This window comes from Myripristis murdjan, chromosome 13 (genome assembly GCF_902150065.1).
Source record: "Myripristis murdjan chromosome 13, fMyrMur1.1, whole genome shotgun sequence".
In the NCBI taxonomy this organism is placed as follows: Eukaryota; Metazoa; Chordata; class Actinopteri; order Holocentriformes; family Holocentridae; genus Myripristis; species Myripristis murdjan.
The window spans coordinates 33,567,903-33,584,051 of record NC_043992.1 but is presented as its reverse complement, the minus strand read 5'-3'; the positions used below and the strand labels follow the sequence as shown (position 1 = coordinate 33,584,051).

The 16,149-nt window shown below is 43.9% G+C and overlaps 1 protein-coding gene across 1 annotated transcript in view; it reads left to right on the top strand.

Annotated features, from left to right (window-relative positions):
• Nucleotides 1–16,149, top strand: part of traf4a (tnf receptor-associated factor 4a) — a 33,527-nt gene that overhangs the window by 444 nt on the left and 16,934 nt on the right. The window lies entirely within an intron of this gene.

Sequence of the window (16,149 nt, the reverse complement as noted above, 5' to 3'; positions counted from 1 at the left end):
CACAATGCCTACATTTAACTCCCACTTCAGTTTCTGGTGTGTTCCACTGCACTGTCATTTTTTTTTTTTACACCCTCTTGACATAGGCTATGAAATGTTTCAGTGCATTCCCCAGGCTTCATGACTCATACTGTCAACATAAAAAAAAAAAAAAAGACTGAGGAACGTTTTGTTCTGTCAGAGGACCAGCTTTAGACACATTTATGATATGCTGTTAAAAGGCCATAAAGGACACGCGCCTACACAAGCCTGATTGGGCTAACTGAATCTAAACTGCTGATTAATTTAACTTTAACTTGTTGACAGGGTCGAAATGCCTTCGGTTAATGTCAGAGGTGGTGCACTGTGGTCTATGTATGTGTGTGTATGTGTGTGTGTGTGTGTGTGTGTGTATGTATGTGTGTCAGACCTCCAGAGGGCCCATGCCTTCCCATCCTGTTGGCGTTGTTGCCCCAGGGCTGTGCCTGCTTGGGTTTTAGGCCTGGGTGGCGGTGTGTGAGCGCGGCGGTGGAGTCTGCCTGAGCTGAAGGATTAGACAGATTCCCTCATTGGTGTCAGGGCATCAGGGGCACAGAGCGACCTTTCACTCCAAGGTCACGACTCTGAGACAGACCCCTGCCCCGCCGATCCCTCGTTAATCTCTTAAACTCTTTGTCAAGACGGGGAACTTCTAGAAAGACATGCATTTTCTTATTTATTGGTAGATCATCATGCTGTCAAACAGCCGTCTCAAAGTGGTATACACAAACATGATGCCTAAGGTAGTGGCACTACAAAGACAGATTGAAAAATTGCCAGACAGAAACCAAGGTTGATAGTAGTTACAGCTAAATATGAGCCAAGACGTGAATGCTGATTCAGAAATATCTTTAGCATCCAACTTGCACAGAAAATGATCACCTGGATATAATCATAAACAGTTCCTGGTCAGGCTAATATAGTGTAACCTCACCTTTTGACAGGAGGTACATTTCAATTACATTGAGTAGACAGTGAACTGTAGTGTCAGTGTTTTTGAATTGGCTTCAGTTTCTCTCCCTGTGCTGTGAATGGAAGTTGATCTTCTGTATTCACAAAGAGTGGCTGTCTATGCAAATTTAGATGGTGCGGGAATAATTTATTTTCCTGCCTACCAGCTGCAATGTTGTCAACATCACTGATGTTGACATGTCGCGTCAGTCAAATGAGAGCTTTAGTATGGGAAGCTACTTTGACACCTTGACAAAAATACATTTGCTGTTGGCTCATTTTCATTTAAGATATGCTCTGCAGGGGGAAATGGGAGCAGGGGGTCTGCAGGTCCTGAAACAGCCTTGATAAGTCAAAAATCACATTACCTAACCTCAAAGCCTTAAATGGTATTAAATAAAGTTAAATACAGTGTTTTTAAGTTGTAACTGCAGATTTAGAGGTTGTAAAAATGTTGCGGTTTACTCAATGAGACATCAGCTGAGTCGTGCAAACATCTATTCTGACAGGTCTGCAGTTGTTTTTGTTTTATCTCAGTTACAAATCGGGCTGATATTTCATTCTAACTAGCACTGAAAAAAGATCTTAAAAGGTCTTAAATGTTAATTGATGAAACTAGAAGACACCCTGAGGGAAACTTTCAAGCAAATGAATGATTTTTTTTTTTAACACTGAACTATTTCTGTTCTTGAAAAAAAAAAAGAGAAACAACCCTGCAAATAACTCTGGTACTATACTGGGTATTAAGCTAAGTAAAATTCGAAGCCTACTTTTTCTCACGTAAAGATTATCTTTAAGACATTCTGGCTCTGTGTGTGAATGTGAAACAGGCTGCAGCGGAGACTGACAGGAGAGACTTGGTGATATGAGATTATTGATTTGAACCAGATTTCTGGCTACATCGGTATGAGAACCCAGTATGCATCTCAGCCCGAAGCTTCCTCTGCCTCTCTAAACTGCAGCAAATTGTACTTGGTTGAAAAGCTGAAATACAGATACACACAGTGGGAGGGGAGGAGGAGCAGCGATCACTGCTGATCAATGAGTTTTGCCTGCAGCTTTGTCTGCCTCATCAGAGGCCTGCCCGCCTCTGTGTTCTTTCTCCAGTTTAGACTCTTTCACTCCCACCACACAGACTGACTGGATTCAACAAATAAAAAGTTAGCCTACTTTTAAAAGTTTATTTGTTGAACATAAAAAGGATAACTGGCTGCCTCGTCTTTGGTAATGCTGACCGGGGATCTCAGAGGATCAACGGGGAATGATTCATCAGTGAGCTCCTGCGTGATCTAAAGATGTATTTGAAACTCTGTCTGTGAGATTAGTCACGTCTTGATCCATAGAGCGGGTAATGTTGCGCTCAGTTATATTAAAAGCTAATGGGGTGATGATTTCAGAATGTGACACATCCTCTTTTTATGTATAGATTTCTAATATCGGTCAACTGCTGAGTTGAACGGTGCTCGTTGAACGGTGCAGAGTTGCTGTAGTCCTATAGATTGTTTTCTGGGAAACAGAATATCCCATCCTGTAAAACTATCTCTGTCTCCCTCAGAGCAGACACTTCAGCCTTTGCTGTAAGTAAGAATGAGTTCTCGGGCAACTTGCCAGGTTAAATAAATGTTCAATAAACATTTATGTCAACATAGCATATGATATTCCAGCAACACTTCAACCCACGTTTCCTCTCATACAGGATGAGAGCTGAAGTAGACTGGGTGTATTGTCACTGGTTTAATTAGCGGAGTGTGCCGGTTGAGGGTGCAGACAGTGCAGCATTCAGGGACAGCACAGAGGCTACAGCACCGTGGATCATTGTGAGGACAGTTCAAGTTTATTGAAGCTGACAGAGAGTAGTTAGCTAATGCTGTGCCCATTGTGCATCTAGGCTGATCTTTTCCTGTAATTATTGAAGGCCGTATAAGATCCAGTCGAGGCTTGCCAGCCCAGTCTACACAGTTTCACACTGACAGCCCTGTCACTGTCTCCACAACTCATTTGCTCCCTGTTGCAACAAGCCTCCCTAAGTCTGTGAATGCTACTGCATGACAATGCTTCACTGTTAATCACTCCATTGAAACCTCTTATTCAGTGAAGCGCGAATTAGGCGAGATATCATCCCTCCCCAAGAAATAGATCTTCACCGAATTAAATAGTCCATTTTCAAGGACACAGTCATTATTTTAAAAGGGTTAATCCGGTATTTACCCTCGTCACGTTTCAGCCCTCTTCAAAGAGATATCAAAAGTAGAACTTCCCTGAAAAGCACTTGGGGGGAAAACAAAAGTGAATTGTTCTTTCATTACCATGCCTTAATGCTGAAAAGAGCTGGTGTATGCCTCTCTGTCCACAGGCATGTTAGCATGTGATGCTAATGGGCTGTGTTTCCGCCCTGGGAGGAATGTGTAAATACTATAGAGCAGCAGCCCTGGAGGCTGCCCTCGCTCTGAGGGAGAGTCATGGGGTAAAAGCAGCCCAGCCCTAAAGGCTTAACACTCAATGCAATCAAATATGAGTCACATGCCTCGGCATTTCAGTGCATGCTAGTTGGGGCAAACCTTTGTATTAACAGCCATAACTTTGGTTCTTCATTAACAAGGAACATGAAACACTTAATGGTATCTGCAGCCGTTTCCTGTTTTAGGGCTAGGCAGGGCTTATGGCCATGCCACACATGCCATGGCTTGTGGCACATCAATCTTGAGCTTGTTGAGCTATAGCCATGTCATACAGTGCTACTGTGGTATCTCTGTGGGAATGATACAGTGCTGTGGCCGAGCCTTGACAGGGGTGTAATTGGTTTGTTCTGCCCCACAACATCTTCCTATAGGCTTCAGAACAGTAGTTGCACAACTGCTGACTTAGGCCGAGTCATGAGGCTAAAATGAAAGATTTTCGTGGGTCAATTATTTATTTGCATAATCCAGGAAATGTGTCTGAGTGCGTTTGAACAGGATGATGATTCATTTAACGTTTCACAAACTCTGTATGAGTGGTGCTGTTTCTCTCTGATATGTGTAAAGCTCATTGTTCTCTGCTGTAGTATCATCTGCAAGCCCCGATGCATCCTCACCACCATCATCAGCACCTCTTCCCCCTCTCCCCCTTTACTCATCTTTCACCAGCCCCTTGTCTCTTGTGCCATCTGGGAAAACCCACAGAAAGTGGATAAAGATCTTATTTGTGCATAGGGGCAGAGTTTAGTGGAAAGGAAATGGGATGATGGATGTGATCTGAGACACAGGGATATGCAAGGCTCTGTCAGCATGGGGAAATCTAGGTTAGCAAGAGCATTTCTCTCCATTAAGTACAAAATGAAGTGACCTCTGTCTGTTGTGTGTGCAGCTGATTGGAGGAATGTAAATAAAGGCACTTTGGCTGCAGAGATCGGGTCTCTCTTAAAGGGGTAAATGGAGGTGGATAGCATTGGTGCCCAGCGTTGTGTATAAGCCTGGCACGTTAGGCAGCTGGGGCTTTGTGTGTGTGTGTCGCAGTGTGAGGGTGTATGTATCTGAATGGGCCCGATGCCATGGATGGCTGATGAATGACTGTGTGTTCATTACCATCACTATCCCTCGGTCCCATCACAGAGACATTCACAGTCCCCTGCAGGTGTCCAGAGGCTGCGGAGGCATCCTGGGTCGAGATCCGGGAGGAAGGGGCCTTTGCTGTCCATCCATTTCTGACTACAACGGTGGTCAGTGAGCTGCACAGAGAGGGATTCTGTTTCGCTGAGTGAAAGCCCTCAGGCTTCTGCTCTGTAGTCATGGTCTGTGAAGGCCTCTTAGAGCTGTGCACTGAGGCTGCTGTCAGCTGATGTACTGGGGGTGACGGAGCTGGAAACAGCCCAATAAACTTTGACACATCAATGCATAGAAGTAGCCAGTGACACAGAAAAGCAGGACACGTGCATAAGAAAAAAAATGCCCCAAGATACAGCAGCCTGTGTCTGGGAAAAGGACAATCAATACCCCGTCTATCTAGGCACGCTTAATTGTATCTATACGCCTGCGTTGCACAGTATCAGTAAAGTCCCACTGTAACCAGGATATTGTGATGTGATGCCTATAAATGCAATCGCTATCATGTTTCCGCAGCAGTGACTGGTCAGGGCGATGGTGATTTGCTGAATGTTCAAGAATAGGACTTTACACATCACCACGCTTGTGGACTTTGAAACAAATGATTATGCGAGACGTCATTGATCTTTAAAGTTTAACATGGTTGTTTGCTTCAAACATGTGCAGCGTAGCACGTGTTGAGTCAGAAATAAGAGCTCAGTGACCGTAAGAATCAAAGCCCTGCCTATCAGCAAGTCCACACTAGCCATGTTTGGAGCAATTTATTCAAACATTAGTGCTTTTACTCCTTCAGTTTAGTTTGCTCGGTCATTCAAACCCAGGTGCACACCAAATACCTGCACTGAGGCTGCCTGAGACCTCAGTCCGCTTTCAAGTAGTGAAGTGCAGTGAGGTTTATTAAGAGTTAGAACCAATCCAGCTCCAGGGAGCAACCCCAAAACTCAAGGTTTTATGGCTCTAAGGAGAGAAATGATGACATCTGATAGTCAGCAGTTAGTCATGTTTGGACAGCCTCGCATAATAAAATGAACTGAGTGCAAAACAGTCTTGACTGATGGTCAGATTTAAAGAGGCAAGTCCATCAAGCTTAGCTGAAGTTACAGGGACTGGAATCAAATTTGTTTTGACTCAGCAATCCCCCCCTCGCTGCCAAAACCCTTGTGGGATGGCAAGTTAGTAAACCTCTGCCCAATGGAGTTTCTTGTGAGTCCATGTGACATTTGTTTACAAGTCCTGGTTTGCTTGTAATGGGGCGGCATGGACTTAAATGAACCTGCTATAAAATGCAGCAAAGTAAACTTTTCCACCACGGTGAAGACTAAAGAAAACAAACTTAAAGTGTGACTGCAGGAATAAGTAGGATTTTCATCAAAGTCCCTAGTTGTTACTTTGCCAGAACAGTTAGGAAGGAAACACGTTTGTTTATGTGTGGCATGACAGAAACTGGTGAAGTCACTCATCTGCTTAACACCGTTCACTTGGGAACGCTCATTTGGGTATTTGATATGAAATGCTTGTTGTCCGTGCACAAATAGCAAGTTTGTTGTTAGCTCGTCTCAGGATAATTGTGGAGAGTTTCCTGTGAGGAAGCGGAGAGGCTTTACAGATCCAGCTGTGACGGCTGTGACATTGCTGAGAGAAAGTGCTCTGACCATTTCACACAGCTGCAGAGGTCGGACAACTAAGATGTTATCCTGGACTCAAACCGTCCCAGCTGTTACGGCGAATGTAAAGAATGAGGTAAAGCACTTGTGCTGGGATGAAATTCACACTTCGCGAAAGGCTGAGGCCACTTAAAGTTCTTATGTGGGTTTTCTCCATTGAAATGTCAAGCCTCTCCAAAGTCACTTTGTAAGAATGATTTGAAAGTTTAGAAGCCTAGGCCAATTTGTGGCTTAACTGCTTTGCTAATGACAGGAAAGCTACTGTGACACTGCTCGCACTTTTTGGTCCAAAGAAATACTTTGGAACCTGGATGTGAATAACGTCCTGTTATTGTTTGAGCAGACGGTGCATATGCCGCCTTGCCACAGGTTGTTTGACTCACTGATTCATTGATTTATAGATTAATTTGTTAATGAAATGGTCAGTGAAAACTGGTTTCATCACTTGGTTTTGTAGTTTGTTAATATGAAGACTCAAATTGCAAAGTAGGCCTACATCTTCAGTCTTAGGATTTCACACTTGGTTACTGATTATTGATATGATTATTGGGCTATTTTAAATGGTAACAAAAGGTAAGGCTCAACCAGTGCTTTTATTTGACATTCAAGCTGTTTGGTTTTTATTTATAAGGCTATGGCAAAACCTTATGAGATTCCTTTTTAAAACGCTGGTGTGTGGGAGGAGTTGAGGAGTTAAACTATGCTGCTGTTGGGTGTGATTCATTTTTGCATTCCTGAATCCCATAAATTAAATCAATGACTACTCAGTAACAGCCCATATGATTTGAGTTTGTTAAAAGAATTAGACCTCCCATCTCCACAGTGTGGAGCAGCCTGAGAGCTGCTAGCGGACTTGCCCAAACTTGTCCACCACTATAAGAGGTCGTTTTTAAACAGATCTCCCAGCCCTTTGGGCCAAACAAAGAGCGAAAACATTCCAGCTATGCAGCAGAGCACCTTGCCTCTCACACAGTGAGCATGCTGGGACCGAGCCGCCAAACTCCAGCTCTGTTGCTGGAGCTTGGCCAACTGGCCCACATCCGAAAGCATGGCCAGTGCTTACACGTGCAAGGGTATGCATGCTATGTGAAAGGACCTAAAATAAAGGCATGCTTATCTTTAACACATACAGTGCATGTTCTCTGCCAACACTGCTGCAGCACAACATGTGTGATCTGCTGGAGCCTGTGCAGAGGCGAAGGACCTTACAATTAATGCAATCAGTGTTTGATGTAGAGGTCTGCGAGAAGAAGTTTTTAATGAAGGCTTTTAGTGGGTGGGTAGATTACCACTAATGACCATTTTAAGGTTGAGCAGCAGACATGGAGAGGTATACAGCGCAGCAGATTGTGCCTTGCAGTTCAAAACCATCGCAGCTCTCGCTCGGTCTGGCTGCATCTGCGCTCTGCTCCCCTTTTGTACTAATTGACTTCCCCCAAACTGTTTGTGTTGTGCACAGGTCACTGCACCGGTTAGAAGGCTGACAGCTCCACTGTACACATGCACATGCATCCAGCAGCACTCACATGTTCAAGCTCCCACATGCATTATTCCAGTAGAATGCACTTTTTCTGATTCATGTCAAAATTTTGTGCATAATTTAATTTCTAAAACAGGGTGTTGTTCTAGAAGAATGCAGAGTCAGGCACCATCAAGCCCACATTTTTTATGCTCACGTGTATTTTCCAACCAAGGACATATAACAGTGGAAATTGTGCCATAAGATGACTTCTATCTTTTTCTTAATTTGAGTCAAACTAAGTATCATAAGTGCAGAAATTTAACCAGGCACATACTTCTATGGGGGAAATATGTGTCTGGGAAAGTGCTGTTACACATATGAAATTGTTTTCTGTTTGCACAAGTACCCAGCAAATCAGATTTTAACAATGTAAACATTGCAGTGAAGTAGTATTTTCACTTTATCACTTAGGTCAGCCTCATGCAAAAATGCTTTCTAGACATTCTGGCGGGCCTTGTTTATATTAGGGACTTGTCATTGGGAGCAGGCAGTTGAGTGACCATTGCTGTGGTTGTTGAGTTGACAGCCAGGCATGTGAGGAATCTGTGTCTGAGGTCTGAAAGGAGAGCAGCTGGGAGTGAAGCAGAGAGAGAGCGAGCGAGTGAGGGGAAGTAGGCGGCTCGGTGCCGAGGCACCTGTCTCAGTGAAAGGCTCCTATATAGACCAGAACAGGTGTCGGCAGAGCAGTTAAGCCCTTCACTTTAAGCATACACACTCTGAATTATAGTCATTTATCCATGGGGCCCCATCAATGTTAAGGTCATTGCCCATTCGCCCTCATCCTTTCCGCCCCCCTCCCCACGCAGCTCCTGCTGCTAGTGAAAGATCTGTGATGAGGGCTTCCTTCCTTCCTGCCAGGACTTAGAGGCTCTTCTATCTTCCTCTCATCAGATCTGGTCTGTTTACTGCGGTGGTCCTCTAACCAAATAGCTCAGTGCCTCTCCCAAGTACACTAACTCCCTTGTGTGGGGTGTCAGGATCTCTCTTGCAGCCCATTTTCAGATATGTCAACGCAGCGTAACACTCAGAGCTCCTTTCTTCATCCCCCTGAACAGACACACTATTGATCCCATGCGTGAACCCTGCAAAGGAAGTCACTTTGTCACGTCGGTGTCCAGATGCATCGTTCAATCGGCTCGTTCAGGATGAGGGAGCATTTGTGTTGCAGCCCCTCTCACCCCGTCAACCCTGAAGTGACGTGTGATTGGCTGGTAGTTGTGAATTGACCAGTGGGAGACCTCAGTTAGATGCTACGCAACAACAAAGCGTGGTCAAAGGGCACAGTGTAACCAAGGTGGCTATTGTTTTATGAGCAGTTCTATGCAAATTCATGTTTGGCAAACAAAGAGTCTTAACCAAACAAACACAGATACATAAAACACCTTCCAAGTAAGAGCCATTAGGATAGCCCCCAAAAAACAGATTATTGTATAAAATTAGTAGAGAAAAAATTAGTTCAGTTCTCAATAACAGTAACAACACATATGATTTATCTGGCAAGAATTAAGAAATTAATCCTCCTTGTTGTCGCAGAGCAAAATTTCCTCCTCAGCCAAATGATTGATTGTTACAGCAGATGGTTAGTATCTGTACTTACTGCTCGTCCTTTTTTTCTCTCCCTTTGCTCTTTCACATGCTCATTAAAAAATCTTATCATTCACCTCATTGTTGCTCCCAGCAACAGGGGCAGTTTGAAGAATTCATGCTCGAGGAGCAATGCAGCTGAGGCATTTTGAAACAAAGGAGGCGATTTGACGTCACCACCTCGCCTTGCTAAACAAAGGAATAGCATCCCCAGAAAGAGAAGTGGACAAGTGCATGAGCTGCAGCACGACGCCGGATCACAATAGCATTTCTGAGGCAGAGGGGAGCATGCACAGGCCATGGACTGTGTTTTTTTTCCCAATAGTTATTACCTCTGCCTGCATGTGTTCTGCAGATTCAGACTGATAAGGACAACAGGAGCCGCGGCGTGTCTGAGACGTGATTATAGCTCCTGATTATGACAGCAGTGACTGTCGCTTGTGTTTGCGGATGTGTGAATGTGTGTGTTTGTGGGTGTTCCAGCAGCTAGACCCCCAGCTCACTGTCTGCCAACTGCTCTCTCTCCCTCGTACACAAAAAAAGCCTCACCTTCGCTCACAGTTACCATGGACACAAAAGCACAGAACCTAAAATTGTCACTGCCAGTGATGTGCACAACTCATAGCCCTGAATCAGCTTACTGACAAATCAGGAAAAGGAGCTTTTCCACTGGCAGTTCAATGGAAATGCAAATAAGGAGGAAACGGAAATTCACATTATATAATGCTGTTTTCCTTTCAGTGTCTCAGAGGAAGGTGTCAGGGTGAGGCATCTATTTGAATACTTCCTGAAAGTAAGAAGCATTTAAGGAGAGACTTTTGATGAGCCTAGGAGGAAAGTTTCCAGTATTCCTGCCTGAGAGGAAGCCTGTGACTCACGCACATAAGACTCATGGATGTGTTCCCTGCACTCCACCGTGATAACGGTGAGTCATGCGGAGGCAGGTCATAGACTTTGACAAGGGAAAATCCAAATGGAGTCGAATCATTATGCTCTCTCCATTTCACACCGTCTTCTTCGGCTCCCCACAATCTCAGATCCTGTCTGGCAGCGTGTAAGCGATACAGCGCTCGCCTCTTACTCGGCTAATCAGCTGCAAGGCATTTAATAAAATCAGTCAGGTTGTGTCATAGTGTTGCTGTTTATACTCCTTATGATCCTGTAGGATTAAAGTAGCTCTCCTGCGCCTCTCGCTAATTAATGGACATGCCACTGAGGGCATCACACATTTTCCCAAAGATGTTCTTGTGGGACTGGACTAAAATAACTTCCTCACACTGCAAAGCTGATAATGGTTTACCCACACCTGCTATCTCACACATACATATGAGGTCAGCTCAAGAGGCATGTGGAGCAGAGCGCTGTGCTGTGCTTATCTGTGAAGGACAGGGAAGAAGAGACATCTGGGTAATGATTGTAGGGCTGATCTTTCTGGTGTTACCCACAATTTGATAGAGTTTCTGCTCAGAGCTGCAAACCAGCGCACTGAATCAGCAGTGGCTTGCTAAACAGGAACAATGGGGATGTTCCTATTCTCCAGTGTTGCATACAGAGCAGACACAAACACAGCACTCAGTCGAACACCGCAGGCTTTACGTAGAACAGAAAGGATGTAACATTAATAAACTCTATTATGGCTGTAAATGAGCGTGCCGTTGTTGACAGCCTTGCAACTCAGGCGTAAAAACAGCTGAATTTGTAAGGTGTGACTGATGAACGTAGTCTTTGACGTGTCATGCGTTTGCAGATTTTGGGATTTTCCATCCTGTCTCTATACGGGGTGAGCAGATGTAGGCTAATTAAAAGATCTGTAGACCATAAGATATTATTGGCTGGAGGGATTATCTGGGCAGCCCACCTGCTGCTGCTGGTCAGAATGGAGGGGAGAGGCAATGCAGAGATGGCAAAGTAATCTGCTTTTGGTCAGTCACTGCCTGGATTTGCACAATGTAAACACGGAGCCGCTGTGGTGCGTTATTACAGTTGGCGTTATTTCGCTTGAATTTAGATCTGTATGTTCATCTAGCCATCTTGACGAATACATTTCATGAGAATTTATGGCTTACAGGAGATAATCAGATAACGCGTCCTCTGAAGGGACACGTTTGTTCATAGCGTATGTTTGCTGCCGGTTTTCCAAGGAATGATAGTCACTCCACAATGAACGCTTTATTTTAACTTATGGCTTATGAGAATATTTCTGTGAGGCTCCATCCCAAGGGGCACTGATTTCGATGCATTAAAAACAGCAGTCTGCCTTGTCTGCCGCGGAGCCGGGCACGGAGAACATCGCCGTTAATAGACTAAAAAAATGACTATAAAATGTGATTTATCATGAGGTCGCATTTTCATGGATGCAGCAGACCATCCTAGTAAGCAAGCACCTTTAAGTGCCTTCTGATTGATGTTGTGTCTCTGGAGGCTAAGTGTGGAGTAAATTCACGTTAAAACCAAACTGTCCCCCTTGGCCTCTGGGAGAAACAGATCTTGGCGGTTTTAAAACTCACAAAACAAACCCCACGGAGAGCACAGGGGGGGATTATTACACGGGAATAACCAGCCACCAACGTGCTCATCCTCACTCTTCTCCAGGAACTGTCTCGACAAAAGGCGTTTGCTTGGTTTGAGTCAACACGCTGAAATCCACACTGCTTCATTCAGGAGATAGCTTGTGAATTATTCCACCATGCGATGGCCTCATCTTAATTGCTTAAAGGAATGTGAAACCTCTAGATGTAAAATCCTTTTTAAATCTTAATGACTTTTTAACACACAATTCTGCTGGGAGTTAGTGTCAGGACTGCTGTGGTCCTCATTTCTCTGTGAGAGGATTGGAACTGCACTGCACGTTTTTAAAAGAGTCTAGTGTTTCCTTTGTCTTCCCGTGTTTTTTTTTTTTTTGTTGGTTTTATTTGAGATTCTAAATGCTAAATCGGTCTCTTTTTATTTCAAGGCTGCCACACTGCTCTAAGTGTTCAGGCTGATTTATGCCTCTGCGTCGTCGCTCTGCAGTAAAACCGCCAACTAGCGTGTTGGCGGCTTCTATACCACGTCGTTGACTAGACGGTGGAGGTTTCTTTGTTTGCGTCAGCGACCAAAACTGAGCGGATCGTGTCGGAGTTGGAGCTAATAAATGTTGAACAACAGTTTTTTCCGAACTTCATAGCTACAAACTCAATTAAGCTCTCCTTTATTTGGTCCATGGTTCACTCAAGTGGCTGCTGAAGAGGGGGGAAGAAGAAGAAGAAGAAGAACCAGCCGGAAATCCGTAGGAGAAAATGCAATACTATCAAGCTGAGCAATCATAGTTGTTGTGTTGCCGTGGTGTGTTGTTAAGATAAGATAAGATAAGATAAGATAAGATATTCCTTTATTAGTCCCACAGTGGGGAAATTTCAAGCATTATAGTAGCAAAGTGGATAGCAGAATATGAAGCAAATTTACATTATAAACAGATAATAAATAGTAGCAAGCAATATAAACACTATAAACAAGGAATATAGAAAAAATAGTAATATGAACAATTTAAACAGCAGAAAGTAACCTAAACATTTACAGTTACATTTCTTGCGAGGTGCACGTCCGGCTGCAGCCGAGAGCTGTATTTTCCAGTGTATCTCAGAAACTGATTCCTTAGTGAGTTTGCGAACTTATCGGAATAAACATGTTCAGAAAAAGATCAGAAAAAGAATTTGTGGATAGAAAAGCAGCCCACTGATCTGATCTGTGGATTTATGCTGCTCCCCGACTGCTGTGTCAGATACCCTCCGCATCAGGAATGCCCAAGATAATTCAGAATGCTGTACGAAGGCTCAAAGTGCACCCTGTTTCCAAATTAATGACAATTAAAATCAAAAGCAACTGTGTAAGTTCAAAGACACCAGGAGATGCCCTCAAGCCAAACACCTGCAAACACACTTAATTATTAGTTTGTTTACTAAATGGCGCGCCTTATTACCACTGCGTTCAAGTAGTGATTTTAAAATGCACGGCATCAATCTACTTTTATGTTGACCGACAGATTGTACAGTGGCCTGAAGCGGGCTGCTGCTTCCACACTTAATCTGTATTAGTATTGCGATTTCATGCCTTGCCTCTTGACAATTTTGACTCCATGGCTGTTTCATTAACACTGTTTGAAGGAAAATGAGATGTCAGTGGCTAGGAGTATTTTTTTTTTTTTCAAATGTCTTGTGCATACAGTCAGCAGGCAGCAGCCGAGAGTTGCAGCTTTTAATAGGCCAGGCGATTCTTTGTCGATCTCAAAGCCCCTCAGTTCAGCGTAGGCATTCCACAGGATTAGCGCGGCAGCACCGCAGCCCCTCAAAGCCGGGCGTCGTCGCTGCACATCGCCCTCTCGAGCAGACATCTGCCCTCTGAAGCCAGGCTAAAATTAGATCACCCATCTCTAATTAAAACAACCGAAATTTACACGCTCGGGTGGAAAATGCACAGCAGCCGATACATCTACTCCCGTTCCCGCCCGGGCTCTGAACCACAGATGCTCTTGTCCTTTTTCCGCGCATTTGTATCTTTGCATATTGTGTCACAACGGGTAGTAAAGCGGCGAGTGAGGCGTTTCACACCACGGCTACCTTTATAGCAGCTTTTAGCACTTCTTCAGAGAGCAGTAGGGCCTTCTCACATGTGCGCCATGTGAGAACCTCAGGACTTTCATTGGTCCTCATGGGTAGTCCTCCAGCCTCCCCATCCCTCCACCAGATCAAACATCAACATCCCCTTTTAAGCCCTCCTTTCATGTGCGCGGTGAATGTCTACTCGTGCATGTGTGTATGCCTCCTTTACACTGGTGCTTTGCTGTCTGCACTTTGCTGCTGCTGCTATGTGGGTGAGAGTGTTGGAGGCGTGTGTGTGTGTGTGTGTGTGTGTGTGTGTGTGTGCAGAGCTCAGCTCCAGCTAGAATTGATGGGACTTTTCTCTCTCCCCCCTCCACCCTGTGCCCAGATCAGCATCAGTTAATGAAAGTGGATTGATTTTCCTGTACCTCCTGCATACAGCATATAATCTGGGGATAAAATCGAACAGAGCCAAAAAAAAAAAAAAAAAGACCCAACATCATTGCATTACATTTGCTCTTTTATTTATTAGAGTGTCAGCCAAGCACATGTATATCAGCCAGCAGTGGAAAACAAACTGTGCAAGCATGCAACTGTACAACAGACTGAAATCCATGCCTTTTTTTTTTTTTAAGGAATCTTTTCTGTAATGAGAAAAACTGATCATCTGAGCTGCTGTATCACCAGTCGGAGTTAGGAGGAGCTTTCCAGAGAAACTATAAGATGAGGGGATGTGATGTGGCTATGCAAGCAGAAAGATAAGATAAGGTAAATAAGTATAATGAGATAAGTATAAAGTTGGTGTAAAGAAACAGAGTGGGTAGATGAGGTGTGGTCAGATTTCATGTCATAAAGATTCCATACCGCTCACTTTCCTGATAAAGACTCCGTGTCATCGCCCAATCACACTGATGGAAGGAGACAGCGCAGGGGATTATGAATACATGTAAGCGCGGTCTCTCCTCGCACACTTAAGGATGGATTATGGCATCTCGGAGGCTTGCGCTCAGTCTGCAGATGGCTGCACCCCTCCCTCTGACCCTCCCTCCATCGATTCATCCATCTTTCCTCTGCTCCGCTTGCCGAGGCTGCCCTGCCTGGTGGCAGGTGGCTCCTTCCTTCGGGGAGCCGCACACAGTTTGCTCGCATGGCAGTGCATCATAGCTGTACATTTGGCATTTTGATGAGTCATCATCTAACTGCTCACAAATTCAAACAGATTGATTGCCTGGTATCACCTCACGAACCTCCCAGAGACGCAAGCAAAGCTCCCGTGGCCTGGAAAAGTAGGTCTGCTTCCAGGAGAGTGGAGGCACTAACTCAATTTTCATTTTGGCAGCACGCACACCTTTGCCTTGTTGCAACTTTCCATTAACCTAATAAAACACTGTCATTAAAACAATCTGCAGTTAATAGTGTAATTTTCCTGTTAACATAATAAATTCACTGTTAATGTAATAAAAGTTACTCAGCATTAAGTTAATGTTTTCTTTTTTCATGATAATGCAGTTAAAGGTTGAAATATTCAAACAATAACCACCAAAAACGTCTTCCATACATACTGTATTTAATATTTTTTTTAGATGAACAACCATAGCAAGTAACCAGCTTTGTGAATGGATGACAGTTGCATATTGAATTTTCACTACTAGCTCAGCTATTATATTTTTGAAAACTCGAGATTGCAACCTTTTCTATTATGTAAAAGTTGCACTATCAGAACTGCATTATTAACTGCAAAATAACAGTTGTAACATGCTTTTTGTTATTTTGAGTTAGGAGCTTGCTTCTTATTTCATGTCATAAAAACATGCTCTCTTTGCCCTCCATACATTTTTTGGGGCTGAAACATAAATAAAGTTTAAAAATAGTCTTTAGACAATATGTCGTGCCATTATTACTCCGTATCTGCCGTCAGTGTTAGTGCTTTGATACAAAACTGACATTTAAAGAATAAACAAATTGATATTTTGCTAACCTTTTGCATGTTTTAGAAGCGTGTGAATTAGCTCACAGATGGCTTGTGCTCACAAATGTCAGCGCAGCGAGGCCTAGGAGAACCGGAAGGAAAAATGAATATCATTACATAAGCTCTGGCTGCATGAGCATGGATGGCCTCAGGTGTCCTGATAGCCATGATCTGCCGTGTTATTTATTTATTTTTTTTTTTTTTTCCCTGCTCACTAAATGATCTCTGTGTAGGTGTACAACAAAGAAGAGTGAGACAGATATAGCCTGCTCGTACCAAAATC